Source organism: Panicum virgatum, chromosome 2N (assembly GCF_016808335.1).
Source record: "Panicum virgatum strain AP13 chromosome 2N, P.virgatum_v5, whole genome shotgun sequence".
Lineage (NCBI taxonomy): Eukaryota > Viridiplantae > Streptophyta > Magnoliopsida > Poales > Poaceae > Panicum > Panicum virgatum.
Genome location: NC_053146.1, coordinates 18,239,919 through 18,259,194, shown reverse-complemented (window position 1 = coordinate 18,259,194; position 19,276 = coordinate 18,239,919). Strand labels below are relative to the sequence as shown.

At 46.9% G+C, this 19,276-nt stretch overlaps 2 non-coding genes across 2 annotated transcripts; one reads left to right on the top strand and one right to left on the bottom strand.

Moving 5' to 3' along the window:
* The first annotated feature begins 8,348 nt into the window (after nucleotides 1-8,348).
* LOC120663119 lies at nucleotides 8,349-8,455 on the top strand. The gene has a single exon (XR_005670342.1). It is a non-coding gene; the product is annotated as a small nucleolar RNA R71 (small nucleolar RNA).
* Nucleotides 8,456-15,516: 7,061 nt separating this feature from the next.
* Nucleotides 15,517-15,623, bottom strand: LOC120663225. The gene has a single exon (XR_005670443.1). It is a non-coding gene; the product is annotated as a small nucleolar RNA R71 (small nucleolar RNA).
* Between the last annotated feature and the right edge of the window lie 3,653 nt (nucleotides 15,624-19,276).

Below are 19,276 nucleotides of genomic sequence, written 5' to 3'. Positions count from 1 at the left end.
GGAACCACCCAAACTAACTGGGCCCGGGTGCACTGATCTTTGTTGCTAAGCAACTCTGACCCAAATTGGCACTCACCGGTAGTTCCTCGAGTGAAGCCTCGATAAAAGCCATGCTATTCCGGGATCAGCAGATAACACTCACACGAAGGTGAGCCCAGAGATTACAACACAGAACATTTCATACATCTCAGAGTGATTGCAGCGGAAAAGAAATTTATTACAAGCCAGGTTCAGAATAGTAAATTACTACAGAGTTCCATCTACTCAAATTATTCAAGTCTCATTGTTCAACGGAAGCATTAAAAGATAACTAGCGAAATAACGTGACGCATCGATAAAGCCCATACGAAAACGTCACTCAGCGGGAGGGTGGTCAGCACCAGCTGAAGGGCCATCCCACTCAACAGACCAAACCGGAGGCAAGGTACACGGCCAAGTAAGACTCGCGAACAGATCTTCAAAGTCAGTACCTGAAAAATAGTGCCACAAGCAAGGCTGAGTATACTAATACTCAGCAAGACTGACCCATCTCCGGATATAACATAGTCGGATAACTAGACATGCAAGGCTTTTTGGTTGGTGGGGTTGTTTTGCCAAAAACGCCACTAAGAGTTGATCCTTATTTTCAGATTTTATTTAGCCATCTTCCAGTTGGATTAACCATTCTAAGTTTGCATCTAACTCTATACAAACATGGTAGAGCAACCATTTAACCAACCAGCAGTATTATCATCATCATGTTCCACTTGTTACTATGTGTGACCGAAAACATTAAGCAGTCTCATGCCGTGAGAGGCGGACGATTCTGAATCGAATTTCAACCTAGCCAGGGGAACCTAGACCACACGTATGGGAACCAAGTCACCCACACAACTTTCCCCCTTTCTTTCCAGTCCGTGGATCCGGCACACCCTCCCCGACTACAAAGCCCGACGTCTCTGCACCCGTATGTCCGGACAAAAAAATAAACCTACTTCTACCAGGAGGGTGCGAGATCGTTCCACTCGCTGGTCCAATCAGGTACTTAAGCTTACCGATTACCATATATTCTCGGCATGTGGCTAGTACTTTCAAACGCTTAACGAAATGAGCCACACACCGCGACCTTAGCCATTTTTTACTACACCAGCGGGGTATCACAACTACACAACCCCCGCCCGTTGTCCTTATATTTTAGCAGGAATTAAAGTCAGCCAACTCCTATAATCTCGCGAAAGGCAGGAAACCTCTCGACTTTTACCGTACCTAGTTAGCGGGGCAACTAGTAGAGAAAAAGATCAGGATAACAAACATAGGTACCTAGGGATCATGCACCTAAGATTTTCGATCAACTCCTAGAAAACATAAATGCGCAATAAAAATTATTACAACATATACAAATTGTAAGATGAATATAATGCGTAAAATAATGGGATTATGCACCGGGGCTTGCCTTCTTGGGCACTGTTCAAAAGTAGTCTTGGGCTCTTCCGAACATTGGTTTGGGTCTTGATTCAAGTCAGTAAAATTAAGAGAGACACTCTCCGGAGTGGTAGTATTCGCGGGCACCAACTCGTAATCACCGTCGAGTAGATTTACCGTTTCTATAGGCATGCAGAAATGATACTGTTACAACATGATATAAATATATTTCTTTCCTTCACTATAAAGTTGTAGTCCAGTATAGCATGTGTTTGTTGTGTTGGTCTTAGTTAACTTTATTTTTCTTGGCAATCGTTTATAGAGTAGTTCTTAAATTCACTTTACTTCATAAAAGAGCTGTGTGGTTTGGTTTTCATTTTTATCATTAAAACATAGCATGCTTTCACTATTTCCTAGCAACCAATTTACTCATGAGTTAGTGATGAAAAACTAAAGTAACTCAGATCCCAAACTTTAACATCTATGGTATAAAATTCAGCATCTAACCATAAAGCAATTTAACATAACTATTCATGTAAGTAGATTACTCTAGTTGCTTCACCTTTTTTCATAGAACGTTTGACATGGTTTTTGGTGGTACAAATTTTACGGGAGTATCTACAAAGCATCTACTCAGTAATGGAATTTTTCCAGATTTTATTCACTTATACAGCAGAGGTGACAAAAAGAACAAATTTAGCAAGCCATTAACTAAGATTAATTCCACAGAGAGTCATACTTGGTATATGGTTCTCAAATTTTTAACAGAGCCTAAAAATGAACTAAGCATGCTTAAGTAAAATTTTCAGGCATTATTTCTAGAAGATAAATTACTCATGCATTAAACTAGATATGAACATGCATATTCATTTGGACTTTAATATGACTAGTACTGCATGTGAAACTTTTAACATAGCTAATTATCATTCTAACTAGTAACCTAGCCAAATATGAAGATCATATAAAACAGATTTATTCCAGAACAAAAATAGTAAAACTAAACAATGATAACTCAAGCATGGATTATAACTGTAAGAATATTCAGTAAAAGGTGCTCAAACTTTCAGGCATGGTTAAAAGACTAAATCAAAGTTCCAGAAATAAACCTAGATTTTTCTATGCACAGTAACTATATATCATGGATTAAGTTCATATAACAAGCAATAAATATAATATATAGTAAACTAGATCTAAAATTTCCCAAACTTGTACAACAGCAAGGATTCAGTACCATGTTCTTACAGAAAAAGTTTCATAACTAAATAATGTCTACTCCTACCAAGATTAATATGTGAAGTTCACTAGTAGATCTAGGAATCTTGATCATTTGAGCAAGCAAACAATTTCAAACAGAGCTCATATTTTTATCAGGTTCTTCTAACTGTACTAAGTTCAACATATCAAAAAATCAAGTATAGTTACTGAACCAAACTCCTAGAACATTTATGTGCCATTTAAACTAGTCTTTTTCTTAGATAAAATAAATGAAAAATATGAACATGTGACTGTAACAAAAGTTGTAGTTCTTGGTATAAGGATTCCAGAACAGTTGAGTTTATATTTTTCTGATTTTTCTATGATTTTCTAGGCATTTTTGAAGTTTGCTGTTTTGAGTTTATTTGCAACTTTTCATATGGACCCCTAAACTTTTGTTTCTTCTCAAGGGAGGTCCTTGGCGGAAGTACAGAACAGGGGAGGGTAAAGGCGGCCGGATTCCGGCGAGTTTCCTTGCCGGCGGCGAGGGGGAAATAGGGGGCAAAGAGAGAGGGGGTCAGGGTGGACCTTAGGGTGGTCTCGGATGGGTCGGGGGCAGCCGGGAGGTGGGTCACCGGCGATGTACAGGGGCGGCGGCCATGGGAGCTCGGCTCCGGCGGGCTCGGGTGAGGTAGGGAATGGACGGTTGGGCTTGGGAGCATCAGCGTTCTGAGAGGAATCCATTCAGGGTCTCGGTTGGAGCCGAGGGATGGTGGATGGGGGTTGTCCACGGAGCTCCGGCGGAGGCCGGCCATCGTGGTGGCGGCTCTAGTTTCCTGGGCGCGCGAGAGGCTGGGCTCTGCCCTTTATAGGCAAGGGCGGAGGGGGAGGTCGAGCTGGGGGCGAGTTTGCTGGGGAGGACGGTGCTGGGGGAGGCGACCGGGATGGCGTGGGCGCATGGCCAGGGAACGGCGACGGCCGTCGACGTCGTGGCGAGCAGGGGCGCGTGCGGGGGTGCGTGGCAGCTCGACGCGGAGCCAGGGAGAAGCGGGCTGGGGGAGCTCGTGCTAGGGAAGGTGCAGAGCTAGCAGGGTGCGGCGCGTGGCCGTCCAGGTGGCGCCGGCGGCGTACGGCGCCGTCGTGGGCGTGGTGCAGGGAGGCGAGAGGTGGAAGAAGCTGGCAGTGGCAGTTCTGTAATTTTCTCGAAGTTCAAAATCCAGTTATGTAAACTCTAATTTTCTCCTCCATCTTGGCCTCAAATGAAAAAGTATTGAATACCACTTTTGCTCAGTTTTTCGAGATCTACAAGTTTCGTGTTATACACTTTTTCATTCGAGCAATGGTTTGAGAGTTATTTAATTATTTCTAAAACTGCCATTTAAAGTACTTATCATTCCATGTGAATTTTGGCACTTTTACTCCTAGGCTTCAACTAGGCTTTTGTTTAACACAACATGGTGAATATGCATATTCATTTTCATAGGCTTCTTTGCATTGGTTTGAAGTTATTTTTAACTTCCTCATTACTAGAAATTGAACTCTTGTTTATTTGAATGTTTAAAACTTGAATTTGCCAAAAAGTCTTTTAAAATTAAACTATGTGTCACAAAAATATGAGTGTGTCTTTTAACTACATTTTTATGACAAGTTAAGCATGAAAGTTCAAGAATATTAAAGGGACAAGTTTTATATCCACACATACTCATACACAAGAATGCATTATTTTTTTTATAAATATTTGACATTATGTGCTAAAGGAATGTTTAATCCTTTGTTCGAATTTTATTTTGTTTAAACTAGTAGCTCTTCATAAATCAAATAATGGTTCCACTGATCTTTGCATTTGAGGGCTTTCCAATTTGGATTTGATTTGCATAGAAAGTTTATAGATCATTATGAAAGGTGTACTTTAGTGTGTTATTACCACTCATGTCAAGTCAAGTTTAAAAGGGTACCAATTATTGTTTTTCAAGCACATTGCACTCATACATTTACACACAAGTTTGCAAGAACTAGACATAGGGTTCTTATTTAAGTTTTCTTAGCTCATTTGTGTGTGAAGTTATGTTAATTGCCTAGCTTTGGTTAAACTGACACCAGAGGTGTCACATGAAGTGTGCGGGTGGTGTGCGGGTGGAGCGGGCCATGGAGCTGGCGTGCGGACCGTGAGTGGAGAGGAGGCGAGCTGGGCCGCGTGCGCTGGGGAAAGGCTGGGCCACGCGGTGGGAGCTGGGCCGCGGGGAAGAGGAAGCGGGCCGGCTGGTCTGGGATGAGGTTTTGGGTTTCTTTTCTCCTTTCTATTTCCTTTCCTATTTCAAACTAACTCAAACTAAAACTATTTGAATTCAAATTCAAATTCGAAATCAACCCTAGCACTCAAACAAAAAGAACAATGCACCAGCATGAATGCAACAACAAAATTTTAAACTTAGACAAATTTTATTTACTTGTGGAACGAAAATTAGATTAAATGCAAGGCTACGCATAATAAACCTTAGAAAATTAAATAAAGCCAATTAAATTTATTATTAAATATTTAAATTTAAATTAGGGTGTTACAACCTTGAGCTCCATAAAGGCTTGTAGTAGTAGGGAAGATCAAAGACAGATACTGCCCAGGTAAGGAAATACAAGATGAGTGCCTTGAGTGAGTTATCCTAGGAGCTTTGCCATATTTTCAAAATTCTTTCAAAAAAGTATCTCCAGATGGATTGCGGATCTATGAACAAGTAAGTATCACTCTATGCACCGTTCTGACTTTCAACAGCCCATGACAAGGAGATAGCTAAAAAGCCCCATGAAGGAGTAAGGTAATTGAGCTAGGTATGCTAACCGACTTATTTAAGCTTATAGATGAATTCCTTTGCTTCAGACTATGAAATGACAGGTAAGGTACGAGTCAAAGTGATTTTCTGATCAACAACCTGATTTGTCCTACTTTGCTCGGGACGAGCAAAGGACAGTTTGGGGGATCTTGTTGACACTCACTATCGATCATTTCTATGTGTCAACTTGATCAGAAAATCATGAGAGTTTGCATTTCTTTCACGTACTTATATTCAATAAAGTCCCTAAACAACACTTTACCTTCTAGAATATGCAAGTTGTGCTTTTGAGCTAATATGCAGGTTGCAAGCACACTTTGGCCCAACAGAAAAACACAAAAAATATCAGAGTACCAATTCAGGCTCAAATGGACCAAGTGTAGCCCAAGAACCGAAGCAAGATCACTCAAGACAAGCTCTACCTCGGTGTTCAGACCAGGCCAGGCCCAGACAAGCCCAACCCCCAGTAGTTGGGGGCGGTTGGCGCCACTAGCAGGCCGGCCGACCCCTTGGTCGGCCGACAGGCCCGTGGGCCCCACTGCCTTAAGCTTGCTACGTGGCAGCATGGCATTGGTCCCCTATGTCGGTTTGCGGAGGATTAGCTGCAGAAACCCTGTGGCTCCCTGCTATAAATACAAGGGGGGTAGAGAATGAGAACACACACACACACCACACCACTCACCTCTCCTTTCTTGCATTCCTTGCATAGTCTTTAGGCTTAGTGGAGTTTAGGAGAAGTCTAGGAGTCATCGAGTCGCCGGTTTTGCTCGAGAGTCTGGTATGGGTTCATCTCTAGCTCTCTCTTGTAATATTCGGTCGTTTGTAATAGAATTAGACTATGGTTACCGATATCTGCTTGAAGTATATTCTGAGTTATCGAGTATATGCTTCTTGTCATGGTTGCGTTATCATTCTATGCTTGCACTGTATGATCGCCCTGTGCTAGAGATGGTTAGTCTTTTGTTCTTAGAACTCTATCAACTGCTCCAGTATTCGTATGATTGCTCTAGTGTGATGTCTGTCCATCCGGAGGGTGGGGGCTCCGCGCGGGACACTAGAGTATCCCTTACTAGTGTAGACATGGTGTCTAGATTAGCTAAGTGTTGCTGGATATCAACTATATCCACGGTTTGTAGAGGTAGCCGGCAGGTGGTGATAGCCCTGTCCGAGCCTTTTAGTAATCCTCCACGTTCGGTATGGGGGGTAGGAGGTACATAAAGTCGCCGGGGTGTACGGGCTCCTCCCATCGCTTCGATAGCGATCTCCCTGCTGTGTAGTTTAATCTCTGACGATCTAACCAATGAGAAAGTGTAGATATAGCTAGCCTAGCACAGCTGACTCGAGCTCTGACTTTTACCTTGCTCCCGGCCTAAAGCAATCTTTGTCGTTTATTTATACGAGAGGGTAGTTTGTGTGTGTGTCACACTACCTCCTACCATGTTATTATCTTACCCCTATTTATGCAAGAGAATATCCAATCTAGATAGAGTTCACCCACTAATCTATATATTCTCTCACTCACCGCCTTCCCTGCGGAAATATAAATGACACCCCGGTATACTCCCGGGTAAAATGCTACAGCGGTATTCCGTGCGCTTGCGGATTCATTCGTGGTTCATGAAATACTGCCACCCCAAATTGGCGTCTGCGGGCGTCATCGCTGGTGATGTTGGTAGGCGCCAACACCACAACTCACGCAACAGACACCACTTGGAAGCCTTTGTCTCACACTCTCTTGTGACTTGTACTCCTTAGGGTAGTGGAGCTAGGTTAGTACTTCATTTCCTTAGCGAATCCGGTCGTCTCAGGGTCGGAGAGCAATCCTCGGCCTCTGGTATGGCTTTGTATTCCAGTTATCGTTATGCTATACATATATAGTTCATTCATGGTTATCTTGCTATGTTCTTAGCTTGCTTTGTCATGTTCTATTCTTCATCAAGTTATACTAGTTGCTTGCTTAGACCAGATGATCTGGTTAAAGATATCGGTTCATTGTGCTTTCGGGCTTGCCTTAGCATCTTACCTGTCCATCCGAAGGGTGGGGGTTTAGGCATCACGCTGACACTGGCTCCCAGGTCACTCAAAGCATGGCCGAAGTGTTGTGCCCCGATTGAACACGTGATCGTTGGGCACCCTGGATCTTTCTTTTTCTCCAGAGGCTAGTAAAGTATAGCTGCGCTGCATTCCTCCGTCAGCTTGACAACCTCCGTGGAGGGCAAAGGTCGCTTGTTGTTGATGATGTCCTTGATGTAATGGGCGTATGTTGGTACATGCATCACGTCCAACAGAGGGGCGTTAACATGTATCTTCTGGATCATCTCAACAAAGCAAGAGAACTGTTCATCCACGGTTGTCCTCCGGTTACGAGTAGGAAACAGCAAGAAACTAGTATCAGTGTAATCCTTGGAGGCCGTTTCCTTCTCGGATTCTCTGGTGTCTTCTTGTGTCTCTTCTTCTAGAGGGGCTGTTACCTTTTCTCCCTGGAATGGTGGACGCGGCTGGTTCCACCCCTGGCCTCCTTGTGGTGGACGATACCCGTTGCTGCTGTTGAGGTATGTGTAGTCTTCATGGGTCTCGGGGCAGTCGTTCCCCAAGTGTCGATCGTTTCCATAGACTTCGCACGTGAAGTGCGAACCCATGGCGTAGACGGGAGCCTGAATCTGCTGTTGGCTCCCTTCTCCCAATTTCTTGATCAGGAGGTCTAGCTTCGCGGCAATCATATCCGTCTGCTTGATGGTATGCATACCCTTTGTCCGGGGTTGGAGTCGTTCTTCGCTCCACCCCTGGTTGGTGACCATTTTCTCGACCAAAGCTTTAGCTTTTGTTATGGTCATGTCGAGAAAAGCTCCTCCAGCAGTAGCATCAATATGGGCTCGTGATGTCGTTGTTAGCCCATTGTAGAAGCTTTGGAGGATGAGCCATTCGTCCATCCCATAATGAGGACAGGCTGTGATATATTCCTACAGCCTTTCTCAAGCTTCTGGGATGTATTCCATCCTTGTCTGCTGGAAACTTGATATCTTCCCGCACAGGGCATTCATCTTGCCCAGCGGGAAGAACTTTGCGAGGACCGCCTTGGAGCATTTGTCCTAGGTGTCGATGTCTTTCTCCTTATAGAACCACTGTTTCGCCTTTCCCAGTAGGGAAAAGGGAAACAACCTCAGCTTGACAACATCGGCGGCGACGCCCCGTATCACTACGGTGTCGCAGAGCTCCAGAAAAATCTGTAGATGAGCATTTGCTTCCTCGTTCGGCTTGCCACAGAACAGGCTAGCCCGCATCATGTTCATGAGGCTGGATTTGAGTTCAAAGTTCACATTCCCAACATTGACAATGGGTCCAGTAGCCACATTGGCAGTGGAGGGGACGGAGAACTCGCGGAGAGTATTCTCAGCCATAGCCTCAGGAATAGTTGGTGCCTCTGAACTGGGTTTCTGTACCGAAAGAGTAGTGGGAGGAGGAACAACGCGAGGTCATGACCTTCTCACAAGCTTCTCTGGATTTTCTGTGTAGTTTTCCGGTAGGGAGAAACCGGTCATACACTACCCCTGTCTTCTTTCAAATCAAAAATAAAAGAAGACATAAAGTGACATTAGCCTAAAAGAGTAATGACTATATCTTGAGTACGAAGCCTAGATTAATATCAGCACAATAACTTTGTTCACATGCCATCCCCGGTAACGGCGCCAGAAATGCTTGTTGGCATTTCTTAACGTCACCATCAGGAGGGGTTAGTTCCCGGTAAAGACGCCAGAAATGCGTGTTGACTTTCCTTAGCGTAATCACTAGGAACGGCGGTGTTAAGCCCATCCCTAGCAACTGCACCAAGGACTGCCACTCTCGTGGTATAGTCTATACGATTACAGATGGGATCCGCAAGCGCACGGATATACCGTTGTAGCATTTCACCCGGAGAGTAAAGATATCGTTATTTATATTTTCCCAAAGGATGGTATTGGCAAAGGTACTGTACTTAACATTAATCATGACATTGTTCCTCAAGTAATAGGCAAAACTCTAGCAGGGGTAAGCCATGATAAAGATGATAAATCAGGGTAATGTGACACGATCACACATCCAGCACCCAAGGAAGAAAAGAAAGAAATAATAAAAGAACAAAAGGACGAACTAAACTATCCTATGTTAAGTAAGCTGGACCTTAGGCTAGGTTAGCTATTCTAGTGTATCTATTCAAAGAAAAGGTTATGTTAGAACATGGTTAAGGCTCAGGTGCCAGGAAAATGGGATAGCGGAGAGAAGGTCCCGCACTAGAGAACGTCCAGTCCCGTTACCTCTTTGCATGAACTCCTACACCGAACCCGAACGTCGGGGACTTCGCTAAACGCAACAACTATTGTTACGCCGGATGGACATGGCTGTCACCTCATGCCGTCTACCCCTATCACACCATGGAGCATGGTCATATCCGATGGATCCCGTATACCAGAGCACCATGCCCATGTATGAGGTCACTACTCTAGCGTCCCCGGGTCTCCACCCTTTCAGATGGACAAGTAAAACACTAGAGCAAGCCCAAAAGCACAACGAACCGTTATCCATACCCGGATCATTTGGCCTAACCATATTCGTCACACAACTCATGATAAACATAAGCATGGATTGATAAACTATAGAGATAGCATAACAACCATGATCAAGCTCTATATTATGAATAGAGTACTGACAGAAAAAATACAAAGCCATACCAAGAGTCGAGGATCACTCAATGACTCTGAGGACGACTTGATTGGCTAAAGGAAAACTAGCCAAGCTCCAATACCCTACACTATGAGCAAGAGAGAGCCTTGAGAGAGAGAGAGGGTGTGAAATGGTGTGTGTGTGTGTGTGTGTTGAGCGGGGGGTGGAGAGGCCCTATTTATAGTCTTGGAGGTCAGTTCCCCCCATATGCACACATGGAAAGCAATCAGGTGCCTTGGCAGCTACTCCTCCCCGAAGTGAACCTGGACGAGATGCCGGGCAGGTGCGGCCGTCCCTAGGGGTCGGCCGGCCCCACCTATCAGCCGTTTGATCCTATCCTTTGCATGCTGGCTGACACGTGGATCCTCGTCCTTATCCACTAGTGCATCTTCCTTGGCGCCCCCGTTTGTTCTGTCAAGTGGGCCCTCTTTGTAAGGGTGTGACACCGATTGCGATCTTCTGCGTAGTTGCGTGGTATCTTCGTCGTGTTTTCTTCTTATTTCACTCTTGCTCCTCTAAAATCATACAAACTCCAAAATAACTGTGGAACTAGGTTAGTGATACAAATATGTGAGTATGGTGTATAGTTTTCCGTTATTAGTGAGTTTAGTTGACGGTCAGAAATGGTACTTAATGACTGTCAACAGCGACAGGGGCCTGCCCTTCTTCAAACTTCTCAGGAAGTCTGACAAGTTCGAGTGGAACGACGATGCCTCCAAGGCATTCTAGGAGCTCAAGGAATTCCTCACGACACCACCCGTCTTGACCGCACCAGAAGATGGGGTAGTCCTTCTCCTCTACATCGCTGCCACCACCCACATGGTGAGCACAATCCTGGTCATCGAACGAGATGAGCCAGGTCTCGTCTACAAGGTACAGTGCCCGGTCTACTTCATCAGTAAAGTACTCGGCGAGTCAAAAGGGCCCTACCCTCAATTGCAAAAGCTAATGTACGCCATTCTCATCACATCAAGGAAGCTTCGGCACTACTTCCAGGCTCACAAGATCAAGGTGGCCTCCTCCTACCCACTCAGCGACATTCTTCACAACCGCGACGTCAACGGCCGGGTCGTCAGATGGTCAGTAGAAATTGGCGCCTTCACAATCGAGTTTACGCCATGATGTACGATCAAGTCTGAGGCCCTGGTCGACTTCATCGTGGAGTGGACTGAGATCTAGGCCCCACCGCCTGACACGCGACGATGCTCTTGTTGACATTTCTTAGCGCAATCACTAGGAATGGTTAATCCTTAGCAACAGCGCCAGAAATGCCTGTTGGCAGTCCTTAGTACAATCACTAGAAATGAGGGCGCCGAACCTATCCTAGCAACTGCACCCAAGGGGTGCCACTCTCATGGTATAATCAATACGATTATAGATGGATCCGCAAGCACATGGATATACCATTGTAGCATTTCACCCGGAGAGTAAGGGTATCATCATTTATTTGTGTCCCAAAGGATGGCAGTAGCAAAGGTATTGTACTTAACATTAACCATGACATTGTGCCTCAAGTAATAGGCAATGCTCTAACAGGGGTAAGTATAGATAGAGAATAAGCCAGGGTAATGCGACACAACACACATCCACACTCCAAAAGGAAGGAATAAAAGAGAGAAACTATAAAACAAAGAACTACTCTATCCTATGTCAAGTCAGCTGGAGCTTAGGCTAGGTTAGGTGTCCTAGTGCTTCTATCCAAAGCTGGAGTCATGTTAGATCATGGTTAGGACTGCAGGTGCCAGGAAAATGGGATAGCGGGGAGAAGGTCCCGCACCGGAGTACATCCAGTCCCGTTACCTCTTTGCATGAACTCCTACACCGAACCTGAACATCGGGGAGTATGCTAAACGCAACACCACTATTACACCGGACGGACAGGGCTGTCACCACCTGCCTTCTACCCCAGTCGCACCGTGGAGCACGGTCATACCGAAGGATCCCACATACCCGAGCACCACGCTCGTGTATGAAGTCACTACTCTAGTGCCCCCAGGTCTCCCACCCTTCGGATGGACAAGTAAAACACTAGAGCAAGCCCGAAAGCACAACGAACCTCTATCCGTACCGGATCATTTGGCCTAACCAAGACCGTAGCATAACTTATGAACGAACTAAGAATGGATTGATAAACTATCAAGATAGTAAAGCAACCATGGCAGAACTATATATTATGAATAGAAGTCTGACAAGTCGGATACAAAGCCATACCAGGAGCCGAGGATTGCTCAACGACCCCGAGGACGACTTGCTCGCTAAAGAGAACTAGCCTAGCTCCACTACCTAGCTAAGAGAGCAAGAGAGAGGAGAGCCTTCTTGGAGAGAATGGAATGAAGTGTGTGTGTGTGTTGAGAGGGGTGAGAGGGGGCCTTATTTATACTAGTGGAGGTCGATTCCCGCCAAATGCACGTATGGAAGGTAATCAGGAGACTTGGGGCCGACTCCTCCTTGAAATGCACCTAGACGGGAGGCCGGCCAGGTTCGGCCGACCCAGGGGGTTGGCCGGCCCCACCTAGCCGCCTCTCGTCCTTATCCTTCTCTGGCAGGCTGACATGTGGGCCCTGATATCTTTCCTTGTATGCATTATGTGTGGCGCGCCCGTTTACTCTGCCAGATGGGCCCGCCTTGTAAGTGGGTGATGCCGGACACGATATTCTGTGTAGTTGTATGGCATCTGCTGTGTGTTTTTGTCTTATTCCGCTCCTGCTCATCTGAAATGTACAAAACTCGAAAACAATTGTGGAGCGAGGTTAGTGTTACAAATATGTGAGTAAGGCATGTGGTTTTCCTTTATTATTGAGTATAGTTGACGGGTGAAAATGGCACTTAAGCACCGTCAACAGCTCTCAACCACAACGGAGTTGGCGCCGGGGTCCTCTTCATCTCCCCAAAGGGTGAGAAGCTCAAGTATGTTCTCCAGCTACTTTTCAAGGCTACAGACAACTCTGCCAAGTACGAGGCTCTCATACACGGTCTCCGGATCACTATTACACTCGGCATCAAGCGCCTGCTCGCCTATGGCGACTCCAAGGTCGTCATACAGCTAGTGAACAAGGATTGTGAGTGCATGTTGACGGCCATTATTCAACGTTTTGACCGTCAACTTCTCAGGAATAAATTGAGTTCTTGCACCATGTTCCATACATATTTTGTTTGTAATTCTAATAAGTTCCACGAGTTTTGGATGAGTTGTGCTTATAGGAATCCACTATCCAAAGATGGTCGAAATCAGAGAAGATTCAGGCCGCCCGGCACATTCTGTGCCGACCGGCCTGACACCTCCACATACATGGGTCCGATATTTTTACTAGAGCAACGTGACATGTTCATAAGGCTCCAGAACAAGGCGAACATCTCATATCCTGTCGGTGGACCCGGAAGCACAAGGTTCAAGCCAAAGACCCACATGCCAGTGCCAAGAACGTCAAATGGGGAAACCACCCATCCCAGAGGCAATGTGGAGTGTTGATTTGCAACGTCGGTGAAACGGAGGGCTAAGAGGCTCTGGAGGCAGGCCGCCCGGCCCCAGATTCCAGCATCCGAGGAAGATACCCGAAGAACCGATGTCCTGGAGAGATCAGGAGCCATCCACGAAAGGTCGGTGGCCAGGTGGCACATTCCTAGGCCGGCCGGCCTAGGATGGGCCGCCCGACCCCACCTTGTAGTGTCTCGGCTCCCGACTTCGTGTGGAAGTTAAGCACCACCTCTATAGTTGAGTGCACCGGGCGCTACCTGAATTACCGGCCTTCTACCGACCTTGGAAGCCTATAAATAGCACCCTCACTCTCACATGTAAACACACACTCAAAGGAGCAATTCTCTCTTCTCAAGTCTAGAGTAGGTTAGTAGTTGGGAGTTAGAGTCGAGTCGAGCTTGTCTCGGGGATCCGGAATCGTCATCGGAGCTCGGTATAAGCTCTTGTATCTTTTCCTTTGACTATTTTAATATAAGTAATATTCTTTATTTACTTGAGTCAGCTTTATTTTCCACAAGTTATTTATCTTCCCAAGTACTAGTACTTGTCTGCGGGAGTAGTTTACCTCTAGTTCAGTTTAAGTTATCTTTCTTGTCTTGTCGGAGCTCGTCTTATGGATTTTCTCGCCCGTACTAGTGTAACTCAAGTTAGTTCGCTAGGTTGAGGGGGATTTCTCTTGAAGGCCTCAAGAGAAATCCTTGTATCGAGAGCAGACGTGGTGTCTGACTCGGAACTAGGTAGGAAGTGTGTTCCACGGTTCCACCCCACAGCACCGCAGTGGTAGGCGGCAAGTGGTGATAGCCTTGTCCGTCCATCGTAGTCCACCACATTCGGATGTTTTCATAGCAGTAGTGCCGAAGGACGTCGGGCTCCCTCCTCATCCCTGTCTAAGCCCTTCTCTTAGGCCGCCGAAGTAAGCTCCTGATTTTGACATCAAGATAGAAGCTTAGATTAGTTCTAGTGAGGCTAGCTCAGTAGTTTAAAAGTGTTTCAGGAGTCCTTTCTCGCTCGTTGTTCTCCCAACTGCTACCTAAGGTATAGAATCTCCTGTGTGTCCAACAGTCATAGACTGGACAGTTATCCTTACCCGTTATCTGGCTTACCCCTGCTGAATTAGTCAGTTGATAGATTTAGTAAAAGTTGCCACTACGATTTACGATACACTTTACCATAGTGCTTCCCTGAGTATTTTACGATACCCCGGAATACTCCGTGGTGAAGTGCTACACCTGTGATTTTGTGCGCTTGCAGAATACCTATTTAGATTGAGCATAAGAGACACCAACAAGCATTTCTGGTATCGTTGCCGGGGAATTAATTGGCTAAAGTTATCGTATAATTGAGTGATGAACTTTACTATTTTATTACCGCTAGTTTTAGCGGGCTTACCATTGCTCTCTCTCTTGTTTATTCGATGCAGAGCAGTGCATGGCCGGTTTTGATCTATCGTCCAACTTCGATCCGAATCCCTAGATAATTGGGCGAATTGTGAGACGCCACGTCGTACCACCCTAGATGAAACCCACTTGGAACCCTCGTTCATCCGTTTCAGCACCACCCATGGGCAAGACTCTCAGGCGGTACTCGTCCTCGTCCAGCAGCCACATCCCTACTGGACTGAACAATGACAAAGGCAATGATGGCTTTGAGCTCAAATCGGGACTGGGGAACATGGTTCTAGCAAGTCCATTCTGTGGAAAGGCATCAGAAGATGCCAACGCTCACCTCTAGAATTTCCTGGAAGTGAGCGGCACTATCAACCCCAGAGGTACCACGATGGATAATGTCCGTCTTCGGTTGTTCCCATTCTCCTTGCTAGGCAAGGAGAAGACGTGGTTCTACACCAACTAAGCAGACTTCACCACATGAGATGCCTGCTCCAATGCATTCCTGATGAAATACTTCCCGGTGGGCAAAACCAGTGCCCTCCGAAGAAAAATCTTTGGATTTCAGCAGCTGTCGGATGAAGCCATTCCGGAAGCTTGGGAGAGATTCCAGGAGTACGTTGCAGTATGCCCCCACCACGGCATGGAAGAATGGCTGATCATTCAGAGTTTCTTCCATGGCTTGAACACGCCAGCCCAGAACCACATTGATGCAGCATCAGGTGGCTCATTCCTTTCGCTCAGCGTCAACGCAGCGAAAGCGCTGGTAGAGAAGATTGCTTCCAACCAGAGTTGGAAAGGTGAAAGGCAGCAACAGCCCCGCAAGGGAATTCATCGTATCGACAGTGTTGATATGCTTGCTGCCAAGATAGACCTTCTCATGAACAGGATGGAGTCTCCGCACTAGGAGGCCAACCAGGTTATGGATTCTCGCATGACATGCGAGACTTATGGAGAAACTGGACACACGGGCAACTCTTTGCCGATCACCCAGGAGGAAGCTCACTTCGTTGGATTGAATAACTCCAACAACTCTGGCTTCCGTCCTCAGCAGGGTTGGAATTCAAAGCCCGACCTCCCCTTCGGTCAACAGCAAGGTATGAACTTTAATAACAATTTTCAACCTACTCTAAAGGACCTAGTTTATGGCCAGAAGCCGATTAACGACAACATTAGTAAGAAATTTCTTGCTAATGATAAAATCTTGGAATCTTTAGCCGGACAACTAGAGGGCATAAATTCTGTTATTAAAAATCAGTTGAGCTTCAATAAAATGATAGAAACTTAGGTAGCCCAACTAGCCTCATCTTGTCCTAACAATAACTCGGGAAAACATCCTGGGCAACCGGAAGTTTCTCCTAAGGAGAGTGTTAGTACAGTGACTACGCGGACAGGTAAGTCCATGTAGGAACCATCATATCCCAAAGATGAAGGATCTCGGCGGAAAGCCGTACCCACCAGCAATACCTCTGCTGGAGACGAAGATCAGGAGGAGGCCGAAGAATCCAACACAACTGCTACCTAGGAGGAAACCGTGGAACCCCGTAGAACTTCATGGGAGTTTCATGACTCTGCTGCCTTACCATTTCCGGAACGGATAAGGAAGCCAGTGGCCGACGAATAATTTGGCAAGTTCGTCGAGGTAATAAAGAAGTTGTATGTCAATATACCACTTCTTGACGCTATGCAGGTCCCGACCTATGCTAAGTATATCAAGGATATACTTGGGAACAAGAGAAACCTGCCCACCACCGAGGTCGTGCAACTCACAGAGGAGTGTAGCACAGCTATACTCGATCCTCTCCTGGAGAAGAAGAAAGATCCAGGATGCCCCACAATCACATGTTCAATTGGGAGCCAACACTTTTCGCACGCTCTTTGCGATCTGGGAGCAAGCGTCAGCGTCATGCCTAAGGTAGTTTACAATAAACTAAATTATCATGAGCTTGCCCCTACTGCCATGTGCTTGCAGCTAGCGGACCAGACGGTTCGTTACCCCGCGAGAATTTTGGAGAACGTCCCGGTGAAAATTCGGAACTTCTTCATTCCTGTTGATTTCGTCGTCCTCGACATGGAAGTCGACACCAAGACGCCTCTCATTTTGGGAAGGCTGTTCTTGAGTACCGCAAATGCACACATTGATGTTGGAGCTGGAGAAATCCAACTCAACATCAATGGGCAAACGGAGAAGTTCGCCTTTAGACCGAAGGTCAAACAATGTTCCCAGGTCAGAATTTTTACCCAGAAGAAATCTGAGAAAGAGCAAGAGAAGCCATCAACCCCTACAATCGATATCCTTGCCGAGCTCTTGGAACGACCGAGAATCGACAAGGAAATCAGGGAGCATAAGTACAGGAACGCCAGACGAAGAATCCTTCATAGAGAATTTGAGGAATCGGAAGCGAAAGCGATCAAAACGAAACCCGCCACCAAGAAGGAATGGCAGAGAAAAGTGTCTTCGTCAAGAACTCTGTTGACGGTCATTAAGTGCAAAATATGACCGTCAACAATACTAATAAAAGAAGTAAAACTATACCTCTTACTCACATATTTGTATCACTAACCTAGCTGCACAGTTGTTTTCGAAGATTTATGATTTTAGGAGCACAAGTCCGGAATAAGAAGAAAATACGACGAATATGCAGACAAAGACGCAGACAATCGCGTCCTGCGTAACACATGTAAAGGAGGCCCACAAACCAGACCAAACCGACCAACCAAGCCCCGGCTTTGACCATCTAACATCAAGACCCACCAAGCAGCAACCCAGATGAAGGCGGTGGCCAGAGGCAGCCAAGGAGCTCATTCTCCGCGGCGGCGCGGTGCCGAACGTCGCTGGACTTCATCGAATTCGATGCTCCGGGGTCAAATTGGCCGGGGTTTTGGGTCAGGGATGATCTACGCTGCTTGCGTAATCTAACTAGGCTAAAAGCTTGGCTCAGGGAGGCCGGTGGAGGTGGAATCGCGTGCGGTGGCGGATCGGCGCGGCGGAGCACGCCGAAGTGCACGTGTTCATGCGGGTCTGGGCATAGGAAAGAGTGTACGCGGGGTGGTGTGTGTGCTTGGTGCTAGGGCCAGCCCAAGAGGAGGCCGCGCGTGGCTGTGGCACGCTGCAGGAAGCCTGCCATGGCGGAGCTCTGGCGGTGGAACACCGAAGATGGTGTTCCCGCTCCTGCAGTGGACTACGGGTCCTAGGATCTAGCGCAAAAGAACGGGAAGGCGTTGCTGGTGCTCACCGAGGCTTGGATTGGACGGATGCGAGGTGCAGCAGTGCCGGCGGCGAGGTCGAGTGGCGGCGCACGGGCGGAGCTTGGGGAAGAGGCCGCTGCTGGGCGTTTCCAGGCTCCTGGATCCATCGAGGAGATGCAGGGTCGTGCTGCGGAGGTGCGGAGGGGGTCAGACAAGCTGGAGAGCCACCGGCGGCGAGGAATCGCTCGGAAACGAGCTCACCTGCGGCGGCGATGTCAGGAGACAAATCCGGCGAGACACGGGCTGAGCTCGAGGCAAAAGAGTTTGGAGAGGTTCCTGGTGCACGGGCGAGGCCACTGCGGTGGTTTGCAGGGGTTCCGGTGCGGAGGGGCGGCGAGAGCACGGCGGCGCAGGGGTTCTGCGCGGTGGAGCAGAGAGAGTGGGTGGAGCTAGGGTTTGAGGCGGCTGCGGGGTGGGTGATAGGGCGCAGGGGGTGTTTAAAGGGGGCGCCGGGGATCTCGTCGTGCACACCCGATAAGGAAGGCCGGCGAGATCACGGCCGGGGATCACGGGTTCCGTTGCGCGTGCGGGTGAGACGGGAGGAGGGGGATGACCGGTGGGGTCGCTCGGTCAGCGACAGGAGAGGGTGCGTGCTGTACTGCGCCAGTGAACCGGAGGAGGTGGGCCGAGCGGAGAAAGAGCGGGCCGGGCTGACGCGGCGAGTGGGAGAGAGGAAGCTGGGCAGTGGGCGCTGGCTTGCTGGGCTACCTGGGGGGTTTGGGTTGTTGGGCTGGGTTGGGTTGGCTGTTGGGCTGTTTCCTTTTCTTTTCTATTTCCTTTGCTATTCTATTTCTAATACAAACCAAACTAAACCTATTTGAATTCAAATTTGAATTTGAATTCAAACCACACTCAAACAAATAAAATTATGCACCAGCATGTATGCACAACATGTTGACCTAAGAAAAATTTTATTTACTTGTGAAACAAAATTAGATTAAATGCAAGACTAAACCTAATAAACCTTAGAAAATTAAATAAAGCCAATTAAATTTATTATAAAATAGGGAAATTTGAATTAGGGTGTTACACTCCTGATCAACAATGAG